This window comes from Panthera uncia (genome assembly GCF_023721935.1).
Source record: "Panthera uncia isolate 11264 chromosome C1 unlocalized genomic scaffold, Puncia_PCG_1.0 HiC_scaffold_4, whole genome shotgun sequence".
Classification (NCBI taxonomy): domain Eukaryota; kingdom Metazoa; phylum Chordata; class Mammalia; order Carnivora; family Felidae; genus Panthera; species Panthera uncia.
Window position 1 is genome coordinate 56490226 of NW_026057585.1, and position 15360 is coordinate 56505585.

Consider the following 15360-nt stretch of genomic DNA (forward strand, 5'->3'; position numbering starts at 1 on the left):
CTCTCTCATTCTGCACCAATAAAATAACCACTGCTGTATTCTTCCTCAAATGCACTTTTCACATAACCATCACCAAATAATCTTTCTAAAGTGCAAAACCCACTTATTAAAAAGCTGTATTTTTATTTTATTAAAAAAAATTTTAAGTTTATTTTTGAAGAAGAGACAGTGTGAGCAGGGGAGGAACAGAGAGAGAGGGAGACAGAATCCAAAGCAGGCTCCAGGCTCTGAGCTGTCAGCACACAGCCTGATGCGGGGCTCCAACTCATGGACCGTGAGATCATGATTGAGTTGAAGTCAGACACTTAACTGACTGAGCCACCCAGGCACCCCTAAAAAGCTGTATTTTTAGAATCTAGTTTCCAAGATCCTTTACCCAGTCTGTAAAGCCCTCTGAGATTGCCTGCTGGAACTACTCCTGTACCTATCACTCTTTACTCCTTATATTTATGTTCTCACAACAACAAACATTTTCCACACACACATATTATATGCCACTGTGATTTTGCTCACAGTGTCCTCTCTGCCGGGAATGCCTTTTCTCTCTGTTTGGCTTCCCTAACTCTTTACTATCTTCTGACTCAAGATTTAGTTTTGAAATTTTTTACAACCCACCAAGAATTGAATCAGGAATTACATTATACTGCCAAAATACCTGGACATGTCTCATCATTGCCCCCACCTTTTTGTATTACAATTGTATGTTTATAAACCTGACACTCAAGGTAAATGTGTGGCTCAATCAGTTAAGCGTCTGACAGGCTCAGGTCATGATCTCATGGTTCAAAAGTTCGAGCCCCACTTTGGGCTCTGTGCTGACAGCTCACAGCCTGGAGGCTGCTTCAGGTTCTGTGTCTCCCTCTCTCTCTGCCCCTCCCCTGCTTGCACTCTGTCTCTCCTTCAAAAATAAATAAACGTTAAAAAAAATTTTTTTAAGTCTTTTTATAAAAAAATAAAAAATAAGTCTGACACTCTGACATGACTTTGGGATCCTTCATGACAAGGACTCCATCTTCTTTATCTTGGGGCCCTCAGAACTCATTTTAGAGTTTAACACAGACACCCTAGAAATACTTGTTTGATGTATGTATGAATTAATAATCTACAAACAAGACATCCACATCTGCAGAATACAGTATTTATTCATAAAAATCTATACACTTTTTATATAATATCTGTCCCACATAATGAACCAAGACTTGATAGTTAGATTGCATCTAATTCAACCAATAGTAGCTATGCAGGCAGGGCTGCTTTTTGGTTAATGCAAACACTATCTGGCTAAATAATTCCGGTTGATGTTTTTTAAAACAGAAAAAAAACCACCCACTTTTACAGCTGTTTTAATGTATCATCAAAGCTCCAGGCTATCCTACATGTTGCACTGACTGACTTGATCCATCCTGCACCCTGCTTTAAGTCCAAACCCTGTCCTGCTTTGCATGTCTTCACCAACCAGTCCAAGCTGCTCTCCACTCCTGAGTTGACTTTAAGATCTATGTTGCCACTGACACATATACTATTTTGCTATTTATATATAAATCAATCTATCATAGGTGGAATAGACCAAGTAAGAAGATCAGAGATAGCTGTTAGTGTCCGCTTTATTCCAGGTTCTTCACAAGGATTATTTCCAAATTTCCCAACAACACTAGAAAATAGGCTCACATTAAGTCCCATTAAGAGATAATGAATCTAAGAGTTAGCCAAGTGAAACCAATTTCTTAGTAATCTGAGGCTGGTAATGTGGTGCCAGGATTTGAACACACATATATCTGACTAGGAAGTTCCCGTCTTTGCCCATTTCGTTGTGTGTATGTGGTTTGGTTTCCTTTTTTATAGCACACAGGTATACAGTAGAGGTGTGGGACCAGGTATAAAACTGAGTTGCTATGAGCCAGATTATTGGAAGCTAAAGGCAATTTGATGTGTGTGAATGAAAGGAGATAGTAGTTTCTTCCCTTAAACTAATCCTATCAAGTCAGCCTCTATGTGCAGGAGACCATATATATTTTAATGTATATCTTATCAAATGAATCTTCATGAAATTGAACAGTGTTATCTCCCTTTTTTAGATGAGGAAAGTATCTTGATTTAAATCAAAAAGAACATAGCGGAAGGGGAGGAAAAATAAGATAAACACAGAGGGAGAGAAAAACCATAAGAGACTCTTACATATAGAGAACAAACAGAGGATTGCTAGAGGTGAGGTGGGTGGGAGGATGGACTAAATGAGTGATGGGCATTAAGGAGGGCACTTGTTGGGATGAGCACTGGGTTATATGGAAGTGATGACTCACTAAATCCTACTCCTGAAATCATTATTACACTAAATGTTAACCAACTTGGATTTAAATAAAATTTAAAAGTGAAAAGAAGATCAAACAGGTAATATGGTATAACCAACTTAGATTTGTACCCAAGTTACTCTGACCCAAATTCCATGTTGTTCAGCACTTATGACCCTCAGTAAACACTCTGTACATGTAGCCATAGAGATTTTGGTTGACAAACTGTACATAAACACAAACGGCAGTGTTACCTCATTTTTCCTCCTGAGAGCCACTCTACAACCCACCTAATTGCCTTTGGATCTTTCCACCTCTAATTGTGCCTTTAGATGATTGATCTTTAGACCAGTACGTAAGCCTTTTATTTTTTTTAATGTTTTGTTTATTTTGAGGGAGGGAGGGAGGGAATATCTCAAACAGGATCCACACTGTCAGCACAGAGCCTGACCCAGGGCTTGATCTCACATATCATGAGATCATGACCTGAACCAAAATCAAGAGGACCCTCAACCAACCATGTGCCCCAATAAGTAGCCCTTTTAAAGACAAAATTAAAAAAAAAAACTATGCAGAGGAGTCACTAGACCATCCCCTAGTATCCACTCACCTTTAACTTTGAGATGTAAATATATTTTTATTTACATTTTCCTAAGTAAACAGCAAAATGATTGAAATGATTGGAACCAACCTATTTGCTTAAAGAAAACAATAGTTTCCATTTCATTCACTTTTTAAAATTTTGCTTATTAGTGTGATCAGAATTTCACATGGATTATCTCATAACCACTTAAATGTTATGTTTTTTTTAATTTTTAAAGTATAATTGATATAATAGTTGGAGGAATACAACACATTGATTAAATAATTTTACATTACGGTACCCACCATCTGTCAGATTATAATATATCAACTATATTTGTGCTGTACTTTTCATCTCCACAATTTATTTTATAACTAGAAGCTTGTAACTCTTAATCCCTGTCATTGATTTTACCCATCCCATTCCCCTCTGGCAACCATCAGTTCTGTGTACTTAAGGGTCTATTTGTTTTTTTGTTTGTTCATTTTATTTTTATATTCCACACATAAGTGAAGTCACATGGTATTTGGTTTTGTCTGATTTATTTCACTTAGCATAATATCCTCAGGGTCCATCCGTGTTGTCACAAATGACAAAATCTCATTCCTCTTTATGGGTAATATTCTATTGCGTATATATTTATATGTACACATGTATATGTACACAAAACATACACATGTATACACATATATACATATAGGTGCACATAGATACATACATATGTATACACACATATATGTAATCTTCTATCCATTCATCTATTGATGGAAACTTGGGTTGCTTCCATATCTTGGCTATTGTTAATAATTCTACAAAGGATAGGGGTACATATATCTTTTCCAAATAGTGGTTTTTATTTTCTTTGGGTAAATACTGACTAAAATTACTGGATCATATGGTATTTCTATTTTTAATTTTTTGAGAAACGTTTATACTATTTTCTACAATGGTTGCATCAATTTACATTCCCAACAAAAGTGCATGAGGGTCCCCTTTTCTCCACTTCCTTATCAACACTTGTTATTTCTTGTATTTTTTTTAATGTTTATTTTTGAGAGAGAGAGACAGAGCACCAGTGGAGGAGGGGAAGAGAGGAGGAGACAGAGAATCTGAAGCAGGCTCTGCACTGATAGCAAAGAACCCAATGCAGGGCTAGAACTCATGAACCATGAGATCATGACCTGAGCCAGAGTTGGACACTTAACTGACTGAGCAGCCCAGGTGCCCCTCTTGTATTTCTTACGCTAAGGATTGTGAATGGGGTGAGGTGATATCACATTGTGGTTTTGATTTGCCTTTTCTCAATGATTAGTGATGTTGGGCATCTTTTGTGTGTCTGTTTGTCATCTATATGCCTTCTTTGGAAAAATGTCTTTTCAGGTCCTCTGCCCATTTTAATGAGATTATTTGGGGATGTTGTTTTTGGTACTGGGCTTAAAGTTCTTTATATATATATATATATATATATATATATATATATATATATATACACACATATACACATATACATATATACACACACACATACACACACACATATGTATTTATAATATATATATTACATATGTATATTTTATATATAATATATATAATATATACATATATAATATACATTTTTTTAACTCTTTTTTGGATATATCAGTTGCACATACTTTTCCCATTCAGTGCATTGCCTTCTGGTTTTGTTGATGATTTCCTTTGCTGGGCAAAACTTTTGTTTTGATGTAATCCCAATAATTTATTTTTGTTTCCCTTGCCTGAGGAAACATATCCATAAATATGCTGCCAATGCTTGTGTCTAAGAGATTACGGTCTATGTTTTCTTTTAGGAGTTTGATGGTGTCAGGTCTCACATACAGGTCTTTGACCCATTTTGAGGTTTTGAGGTGTGTGTGTGTGTGCACGTGCTGTAAGAAAGTTGTCTAGTTTCATTTCTACATAGCTCTCCAGTTTTCCCAATACTATTTGTTAAAAAGACTTTCTTCATTGCATGTTCATGCCTCCTTTATCATATATTAATTGACTGTATAAATTTATTTCTAGGCTCTCTATCCTGTTCCATTGATCCTTGTGTCTGTTTTGGTGCCAGTACCATACTGTTTTGATAACTGTAGCTTTGTAGTGTATCTTCAAATCTGGGAAGGTTATGCCTCCAGCTTCGCTGTTCTTTCTCAAAATTGCTTTTTGAGAAAGACCTTATTTAGGGTCTTTGGGAGTTCTGTACAAATTTTAAGATTTGTTCTGGTTCTATAAAAGTGGCACTGGCATTTTGATAGGGATTACATTGAATTTCCTTTTTTGCAAATGTTTTTGAGAAGGAGCATGAGCAGAGGAGTGGAGGGAGAAGGAGAGAAAGAATCTTAAGCAGTCTCCACAATCAGTTGGAGGCTGACACAGAGCTCTATCCCACGACCCTGGGGTCATGACCTGAGCTGAAATCAAGAGTTGGGCACTCAACCAACTGAGCCACCCAGGAACCCCTGAATTGATTTTCTAAAAGGCCTGGGGTGGTATGAACATTTTAATAATATTCTCCCAATCAGTGTGGATGGTACATCTTTCCATGTGCATTTTCCTCAATTTCTTTCATCAGCATCTTACAGTTTTCAGAGTATAGGTCTTTCACCTACTTGGTTAAAATTATCCCAGTATTTTATTCATTTTGGTGCAATTGTAAATGGGATTGTTTTCTGAATTTATCTTTCAGCTACTGTGTTATTAGTGTATATAAATGAAACAAATTTCTGTATATACTAATTTTCTATCCTACAGTTTTACTGAATTCATTTATTACTTCTAATAGTGTTTTGGTAGAGTCTTTAGGATTTTCTATATATAGCATGATGTCACCTGCAAATAGGGACAGTTTTTCTTCCTTACAAATTTGGATGTTTTTCTTTCTTCTTGTCTGATTTCTACAGCTGGGACTTTGAGTACTATGTTGAATAAAAGTGGTGAAAGAGAACATACTTGGGGCACCTGTGAGGGTCATTTGGTCAAGTGTCCGACTTCAGCTCAGGTCATGGTCTCAGTTTGTGAGTTCAAGCCCCACTTTGGGCTCTGTGTTGACAGCTCAGAACCCAGAGCCTGCTTCAGATTCTGTGTCTCCCTCTCTCTCTCTGCCCCTCCCTTGCTCATGCTGTGTCTCTCTCTCTCTTTAAACATTAAAAAAAACCAAAAAAACAAAACACAGAACATACTTGTCTTGTTCCTGATGTTAGAAGTAAACCTTCAGTTTTTAATCATTGAGTATGATGTTAGGTGTAGTTTTGTTGTTATATGACCTTTATTATGTTGAAGTAGTTTCCCTCTAAACTTTGAGTTTTTATCATGAATGAACACTGTATTTGTCAAATGCCTTTTCTGCATCTATTGAGATAGTTATATGGTTTCTATCCCCACCCCCCGTCTTTTTTTTTTGTTTGTTTTTTGGTTAATGTGTTGTATCACCATAGATGTGTGAATATTGAACCACACTTACATTCCCTGGAATACATCTCACTTGATCATGGTGAATGATTTTTTTAATGTATTGTTCAGTTTGGTTTGTTAATATTTTGTTGAGAATTTTTGCCTCTATGTTCATCAGGCATATTGGCCTGTAGCTTCCTTTTTCTGAAGTGTCTTTGTCTGGTTTTGACATCTGAATAATGTCCTTGTAGAATGAAGTTGGAAATTTTTCTTCCATTTTTGGGGAATTGTTTGCAAAGAATATGGATTAACTATTTATTAAATGTTTTGTAGAATTCATCTACCTGTGAAACCATCTGGTCCTGGACTTGTATTTGTTGGGAACTTTTTGATTAATGATACAATTATGTTAGTAGTAAGCAGTCTCTTAATTCTTCCTAATTCAGTTTCTAGGAATTTATCCATTTCTTCTAGATTGTCCAATTTATTAACATATAATTTGTCATAATGGTCTCATAATTCTTTGTATTTCTATGGTATTAGTTATTCTTCCATCTCTGATTTGATTCTTGTTTTTAAGTCTAGCTAAAGATGTATTAATTTTATCTTTTCAAATAACTAGTACTGGGTTTCATTGATCTTTTCTATCTTGTTAATTTTTTCTCCAATATTCATTATTTCATTCCTCTACCAACTTTGGGTTTATTGTTCTTTTTCCAGTTCATTTAGGTTTAAGGTTGGTCTGATACAGATGTTTCTTTTTTCTTATAATAAATAGGTCTGCATCACTACAACTCTCCCTCTAAGCACTGCTTTTGCTGGGTCCTGTAGATTGTGAAACGTTGTTTTGTTTTGTTTTGGTTTTTTTCAATGTTTTTTATTTATTTTGGGGGCAGAGAGAGACAGAGCATGAACGGGGGAGGGGCAGAGAGAGAGGGAGACACAGAATCGGAAACAGGCTCCAGGCTCTGAGCCATCAGCCCAGAGCCTGACGCGGGGCTCGAACTCACGGACAGGGAGATCCTGACCTGGCTGAAGTCGGTCGCTTAACCGACTGCGCCACCCAGGCGCCCCTATTGTTTTGTTTTTTAATATTTATTTTTGGGAGGGGGAGGGGCAGAGAGAGAGGGAAACAGAGGATCCAAAGTGGGCTCCACGCTGATAGCTGAGAGCCAGATGCAGGGCTCAAATTCATGAACCGTGACATCATGACTTAAGCCAAAGTTGGACGCTTAACCAACTGAGCCACCAAGGCACCTCTGTTGTTTTTTTTCATGTTCTTTGGTCTCCGTGTATTCTAAAATCCTTTAGAACATGTGGTTTAGCCTCCTCATGTTTGTGTTTTTTCCATTTTCTTTCTTGTAATTGATTTTTAGTTTCATGCCATCGTGCTTGGAAAAGATGCTTGATGTGGTTTCAATCTTGTTAAATTTATTGAGATTTGCTCCATGGCCTAACTTGATCTATCCTGGAAAATGTTACATGTGCACTTGAAAAGATGTGTATTTTGCTGGTTTTGATGGAATATTGTGTGTGTGTATATATATATATATATATATATATATATATATCTGTTAGTCTATCTGGTCTAATGTGTCATTCAAGGCCACGGTTTCCTTGATTTTTCTGTCTAGAAGATCTATTGATAGTGGGATATTAAATTCCTCTAATGGTCATTGTATTACTGTCAATTTCTTCTTTTGCTAATATTTTATGTATTTAGGTGTTCTTATGTTGGGTACATAAATATTTACAATTGTTACATCCTCTTACAATGATCCATCTACCATTTCTGTGGTATCAGTTATTTCTCCTCCATCTCTGATTTGAGTCCTTTGAGTCTGGCTAAAGGTTTATCAAAGAACCAGCTGTTGGTTTCACTGATCTTTTCTACTGTTTGTTTTTAGTCTATTTTATTGTTTTGTTTCTTTACTAACTTTGGGGTTTGTGGTTCTTTTTCTAGTTCATTTAGATGTGAAGTACCCTTCTTTGTCTCTCGCTGCAATCTTTGCTTTAAAGTTTGTTGTGTCTGGGGGCGCCTGGGTGGCTCTGTCAGTTGAATGTCCAACTCCTGATTTCAGTTTGTGATCCATGGTCGTGGGATGGAGCCCCACATTGGGCTCCATGCTGAGCATGGAGCCTGCTTAATATTCTCTCTTTTCTCTGCCACTTGTGTGTTCATTCGTGCTCTCTAAAATAATTAAATTAAAAGTTAAATAAAAATAAAGCATATTTTTCTCTGATACAGGTATTGCTAACCTGTTACCCGCCCCCCCCCACTTCCATTGGCATAGACTATCTTTTTCCATCCCTTCACTTTGTGTCTTATGTCTAAAGTGAGTCTTTTTTTTTTTTTTTTAATCCATTCTGCTACCCTGTGTCTTTTGATTGGAGCATTTAGTCCATTTACAGTTAAAGTAATTATTGATACATATATGCTTAGGACATTTTGTTAATTGTTTTCTGGTTGGCTTTGTATTTCTTCTTTCTTCTCTTGTGGTTTGATGGCTTTAATGGTATTTTTTAAACTTCTTGCGGATCTATTAAAGGTTTTTGATTTGTGATTACTGTTGGGTTTGTATGTGGCATCTTAATCACTTAAATTCGAACACATTCTGAAAGCATTAAATTTTTACCCTCTTGTTTTATGTGTATAATCTCATATTTTACATCCTTTTATTTTGTGTATTAGTTCTGTAGATATAATTGATTTTAGTACTTTAGTGTTTTCATCTCTGTACTGTAATTAATCTACATTTACTGTATGCTTGCTTTTACCTCTGAAATTTTTTCCTTTAATAATTTTCTTCTAGTTATAGCCTCTTTGTATTTAAAGAATTCCCTTAAGGTGCCTGGGTGCCTCATTCGCTTAAGCCTCTGACTTCACCTCAGGTCATGATCTCTCACTGCTGGTGAGTTCGAGCCCATGTTGGGCTCTGTGCTGACAGCTCAGAGCCTGGAGCCTGCTTCAGATTCTGTGTCTCCCTCTCTCTCTGCCCCCTCCCCTGCTTGTACTTTGTCTCCCTCCAAAAAATAAACATTAAAAAAGAATCCCTTTTAATATTGTTTAAAAGTCTGGTCTAATTGTGATAAAAATCCTTTAACTTTTGTCTGCAAAATTCTTTGTTTGAGTTCTGAATGATAACCTTACCAGGTAGGGTATTCTTGGTTGGGTTTGTTAGTTCTCCCATCACTTTGAATATATCATGCTATTCCCAATTTGGCCTAAAAAAATTCTGCTGAAAAAGCAGCTGATATCTTTTTGGGGTATCAGTGTATGTAATGGTTTCCCTTTATCTTTCTGCATTTAAAATGCACTCTTTATCATGAATCCTGGTGTGGACCTCCTTGGTATCATCTTATTTGGGGCTCTCTTGACTTCCTGGACCTAGATGTCTATTTTCCTTTCCCACATTAATTTCTTCAAATATGTTTTCTGCTGCTCTTCTATTTCTGGAATCCCTGTAATGTAAATGTTATTATGTTTGATGTATCAAAGTTCTTATTTTTATTATTGTTCTTTTTGCTATTCAGCTTTGTTGCTTTTTATTACCCTTTCTCCAAGATTGCTGATCTTTTCTTCTACAACTCCTAATCCACTGATTCCCTTTAGTCTGTTTTTCATTTTGGTTATTGTAGTCTTCAGTTCTGACTAGTTCTTTTGTTATTTTCTATTGCTTTGTTGAAGTTCTCACTGAGTTCATTTACTCTTTATTTATTTCTGATGAGTATCTCTATGACCACTCCTTTGAGTTCTTTATCAGGCATATTGCTGATACTTATTTCATTTAGCTCCTTTACTGTGATTTTGCCTTATTCTTTCATTTGGGGCATATTCCTGTATCCTCATTTCGTCTGTGTTTGTTTCTGTGTAGTAGGTAGGTCAACTATGTCTTTGCCCTCCTACCCTTTTTGATGTGGCTGTCTACACATCAGCTGCAGAAGATCTGTTCTGTGTATTCAGGTAATTTTCAGATGTAGCTGTTATCTCAGTGTATCCTTTGGATGATTTTACTATCGGCCATGTTCCTGCTTTCAATGCTATATTTTATATATTATTTATGTACTCATTTTACGAATGAGAAAACTAAGCCTTTGCATAGTTAATATATTTTGCAGCTGGTATACAGCTGATGATTCAGAGGCTTAGCTAAAGAGAAACAGTACAACCCTAGTCATGTTAAATGAAGAAGAAACAAATATGAATCAAACATCTACTTGTTCAATAGACATTTTTAAAACCAGGTTAATATCTAGCATCTATAAGAATTTGGACACTAAATGGGTAAGTGGCATTAATGAAGACACTTGTTGGGATGAGCACTGGGTGTTCTACATAAGGGATGAATCACTGGAATCTACTCCTGAAATCATTATTGTACTAATAGGTATATATATAAAATAAAAGCAAACTTTGGGATTAAAAAAAAAAAGAACTCAGACATAGACAAGGAAAATGTAATAAATAGAAAATATTCTCTGATACAGCAAAATGAATGGATTATTATAATCTAGTTTAGCAAAACATTACATTCTAGCCATTGAGACTTCCCAAGTTGGTGTGGCAGGGGATCTGCCTCTGTGAAAATCAAATGAGTTTTGATGTTAAAGCACATTGTAATAGGTTGTAACCTGACACATATTAAAAAAAATTATTAGATATATATGTGCACCATAGTTGACCTGATGAGGCTTTGAATTTCCTTTTTTTAAAATTTCCTTTTATGAAAGATTATATTTAGAAAAGCTATCAGACATTTGGAAAATATAAATTGCATAATCGATATAAAAATGTATTAAGTAATTGATTCTAGTAGGAATTTTATGAATGATTAGGCAGTGAGCAGAGAATCTTACCAAAATTACCTAACGTATTAAGCCTGTTACTGATCTGTCAAAGAAAATCACTTCAATCATATATGTCTATACATCCCTTTCTCTATACACATCAATCAGCTAGTGGTATTTACATATTAGGGGAGCTTTCTAATATTATTTAATAACAGAGATAGAGAAGTATCATATTTGTATTTTTGTTATTGTTAATAATACCTTTCCAACAGAATTTTACCAATTATGGTCTTAAGTGCAATTTCCTTTTGAGTAGTAATAGGTTTATCATATTGTTTCAATACAAGTACTGCTCTACCCAAGTCAGCCATGGAAGATGAGGAAACAAGATGGGATTGAAAGACTCAAAGCCAGGTTGACAGAAGTATCAGAAACTATGGTCATGAACCAGAGAGTTTCTAGTTTTAGTCTAGTCTCAAAGTGACATAAATGAGACCAGCTTTTCTTTTATTCCCCAGTTTGAGATAAAATTGACATAAATTTATACAGCATTAAGGTGTATAATAGTAGCTTTTCCAAAATATGTTCTCTATTTGAAGTCTACTATATATAGTAGACTCATATATAACATTAATACATTGCACACAGACACTAGATACTATATTATAAATTCTACATGGACAAAGACTATATTTTGTTCACTTTTTTACTTATTCACTCAACAAAGCTTTGTCATCTTCTCTGCATCAGGCTTCAGATGATTTGCACTCTAGTGGGAGAATGCTTAAAAGTAAATAGACCCAATACAAAGTGATCCATGCTCAGGTCAGAGCAGCATGCTGGAGAGGGCACACAGGAGACAAAGTCAGTATGAAAACTGTGCTGAAGGAAGGGCTTTCCAGGCAAAAGTACTATATTGGGAAATGAGGTTTAAATATTTCAGTAGAACCCACAGGATAGTGTATATATAAGAAAATGTGGTCAGAAATTAGACTGGAGAGTCAGCAGCTAGACCCTGAACAGATATAGATGTCATATTAAGAGTTTGTGCTTTATCCTAGATGAGCTAGAGAAATAGAAAATAGAAGTCAGAGACTGACAAAGTTTTATTATGGTCTCTTTTTTATCAGAATGGAAGGCATATTGGAAAGATACAAAACAAAGAATGAGGGTTTATGGTAGGGATTTAAGAAGGGAGGAATAAAATCTTAAAATATTTAGGATTAGAACTGATGTACCTTGGATGTAGTAGTAGGTTGAGAGAAAAGGATGAATAATTCAATTACTTGCTCAAGGTCTAACCTCATGCTTGACACATTGAAATCACTCAATAAGATGTTCACAGAATGAATGAGTAGAAAAGTAAATGAAGCCTAAACACCATCATTACTATCTCATTATCATCAATATCATTGACTGGATGCTTATTAGGCACCATGCTCTTGTTAACTTATTCAGCTATATTAACACAGTGGATACTCACAATAACCCTAAGTGATGGGTTCTATTAGATTTCCATTTTATAGATGGGAGAACTGAAGTTTGCTGAAGTTAGTAAGGAGAGAGTTCATGTCTTGGGTCTCATAAGTCTAAGTGGATAATTTTATCTCCTATAGTATTTTAGAAAGTTGACCTATAACCACTGTTTTTTTGAATTTAACCATGTTATTAAAAAAAACCTAGTCTTAAATTTTTAAGAAGATCGCCTTCTATATTTTATAGACTATTCCAGACTTTGTCATGGAAAATGGATGGAACTCTACTCCAAGCCTAGAAACTTGGGAATATATAATCTGCCTGAAAGAGAGCAACGTTTCTTTTCATCACAGAAACAAAAACTAGGAGAAAGGTAACACGGTGCTTTGCATTCACTTGCTTCACCGTCACTAAAAATAACAGAAGTGATGCTGCATTTTTCTTCTCTCTATAATGAATGGCCTAATTGCATTTGGTAATTGCATATGACTGAGAATAATTTAATTGAAAATGAACTGTGGCTTTGCTTTTTGCAAATGCAGGCATCTTGAGTTTCTCACTGGTTTATTATGTCTTACTAGGCCTTGCCCCTATGAAGAGAGGAAGTCCCTCAACACTGGAGACCCCATGGATTTTCATGGAGGGGCATCTTGATTGACACCATAAATGTCGATAAGTCAGGGGCAATTTGATGTTATCCCTTGAGCTTTTTCACCTCCCTGTTACTGAAAAACATCTCATCATCATTATCATTACCATATTATCATTATCACAATTCCTGTATGTGTATGTTTGAGAATCGACAAAGCAGTTTCATTTACAGGTGGAAAAAAAAAACAGATATTTCTTTATTGCTTATGAAAAACCAAAATTCAGAGAAGTTAAGAGACTTGCCTAGATCACATACTTGAGGAACTACAGTTTGTACCTAAGAATCTAAACAAAGTGTTTTCCTACTATTAAGTGCCTACCTAAAGACCTAAAAAAAAAAATCACAATATACATGACTTTAAAACACCTGAGGAAGGGAGCCAACAGGAATGTGATTTTAATTCAAGAATATTTTAAATTAAATAAGAATGTTTAATATGTAATGCCTAATAAGTCAGCAGCAAGCAATAATACGAAGAAAAAAATACAAATCAAAAGGTGGTGGGATGGGTGCCTGGGTGGCTCCTTCAGTTAAACATGTGACTCTTGATATCAGCTCAGGTCTTGATCTCAGGGTTGTGAGTTCAAGCCCTGCACTGGGTGTGAAGCCTACTTAAAAAAAAAAAAAAGTGGTGGTGGGCAAGGGACGATACAGAGGATTCACCACAGCAGGCTAACTGGTATGGCTTCTTACCTGCACCCAGACATTAGGAGCAGTACTGAAGACAGAAGCTGAGCAGATTCAATCCCAAGAATTAACACTATATGCCTCCAAACTGGAAAGAGTGCTGATCAGGAACTGGTGATCAGGCAGTCCTAGAAGATGTAAAGTAATATTCCATTAAGGTATAGTATATAGGTTTTCTTTTTCAATTTTTTATTGTGGTAAATAAACCCAACAAAATTTACCATCATAACCATTAAATACAAAGTTCAATAGTGTTAAGTACATTCATATTGTAGTGTAACCATCACTACCCCCCATCTCCAGATTGCTTTTCATCTTGTAAAACTGAAGCTCTGTACCCATTAAATAATAACTCCCAGTTCCCCCTCTCCCATCTCCTGAAACCACCTTCTGTCTCAATGATTTTGACTAATCTAGGTACCTCCTTAAAATTTAATCCTAGTTTGTCTTTTTGTGACTGACTTGTTTCACTTAGCACTATGTCCTCCAGGTTTAGCCTATTATAGTATATTCCAGAATTTTCTTTTCAAGGCTGAGTAATATTTCATTGTACATATATACCCCATTTTGCTTCTCTGTCAAATGGACACTTGGGTTTCTTCCACATTTTAGCTATTGTGAATAATACTGCTATGAATATGGGTACCTTAGCTTGGGTTGCTGCAACAAAATACCACAAACTGGGTGGTTTAAACAATGGAAGTTTATTTTTCACAGTGCTAGACGTGGGAAAGTCTGAAATCAAGGTGCTTGGGAACCTCTTCCTTGCATGCTGTAAGCTCACATGACCTTTCCTTATTACATGTGCAGGGACAAAGTCTTGTCTCCTCCTCTTCATATAAGGGCATAAATTCCATCATGAAGTCACCACCCACCTGACCTCATCTAAACCTAGACACTGATTTTACTTCTTTTGAGTATATACACAGAAGTAAAAATGCTGAATTTTTTTCCACAGGGGCTGTACCATTTTACGTTCCCACTGAAAGTGCACAAGGGTTCTAATTTCTCCACATCCTTCCAACATTTGTTTTCAGTTTCTTTGACAGTATCCATTCTAATGGGTATGAAATGGTATTTCATCAAAGTTTTGATTTGCTTTGTCCTGATGATTAGTGATGTTGAATATCTTCATGTGCTTAGTGGCCATCCCTATACTTTCTTTGGAGCAATGTCTATTCCTTTGCCCATTTTTAAATTAGATTGTTTTTAAGATTTCTATGTATTCTGGATATTAATCCCTTCTTGGATAGATTATTTGTAAACAGTTGATCCTATTCTATATGTTATCTGTTCACTGTTGGTAGTGTCCATTGATGCACATAATTTCCAAGAATCCAAATTTTCTTTTGTTATCTGTGCTTTTGGTGTCATATAGAAATAATTACTGGTCATGAAGCTTTGCCCTGTTGTCTTCTAAGAATTGCTAGATTTTGAGTTAAAAGAATTGCTAGATTTTGAGTTAACTTTTA

General features: G+C 35.7%; 1 long non-coding RNA gene across 1 annotated transcript in view; it reads left to right on the forward strand.

Moving 5' to 3' along the window:
* Window positions 1–13305, forward strand: part of LOC125912541 (uncharacterized) — a 139943-nt gene extending 126638 nt beyond the window's left edge. The window contains exons 3-4 of the long non-coding RNA XR_007454773.1: window positions 12796–12922; window positions 13131–13305. This is a non-coding gene — a long non-coding RNA (uncharacterized LOC125912541). The remainder of the gene's footprint in view (window positions 1–12795; window positions 12923–13130) is intronic.
* The last annotated feature ends 2055 nt before the right edge of the window (window positions 13306–15360 follow it).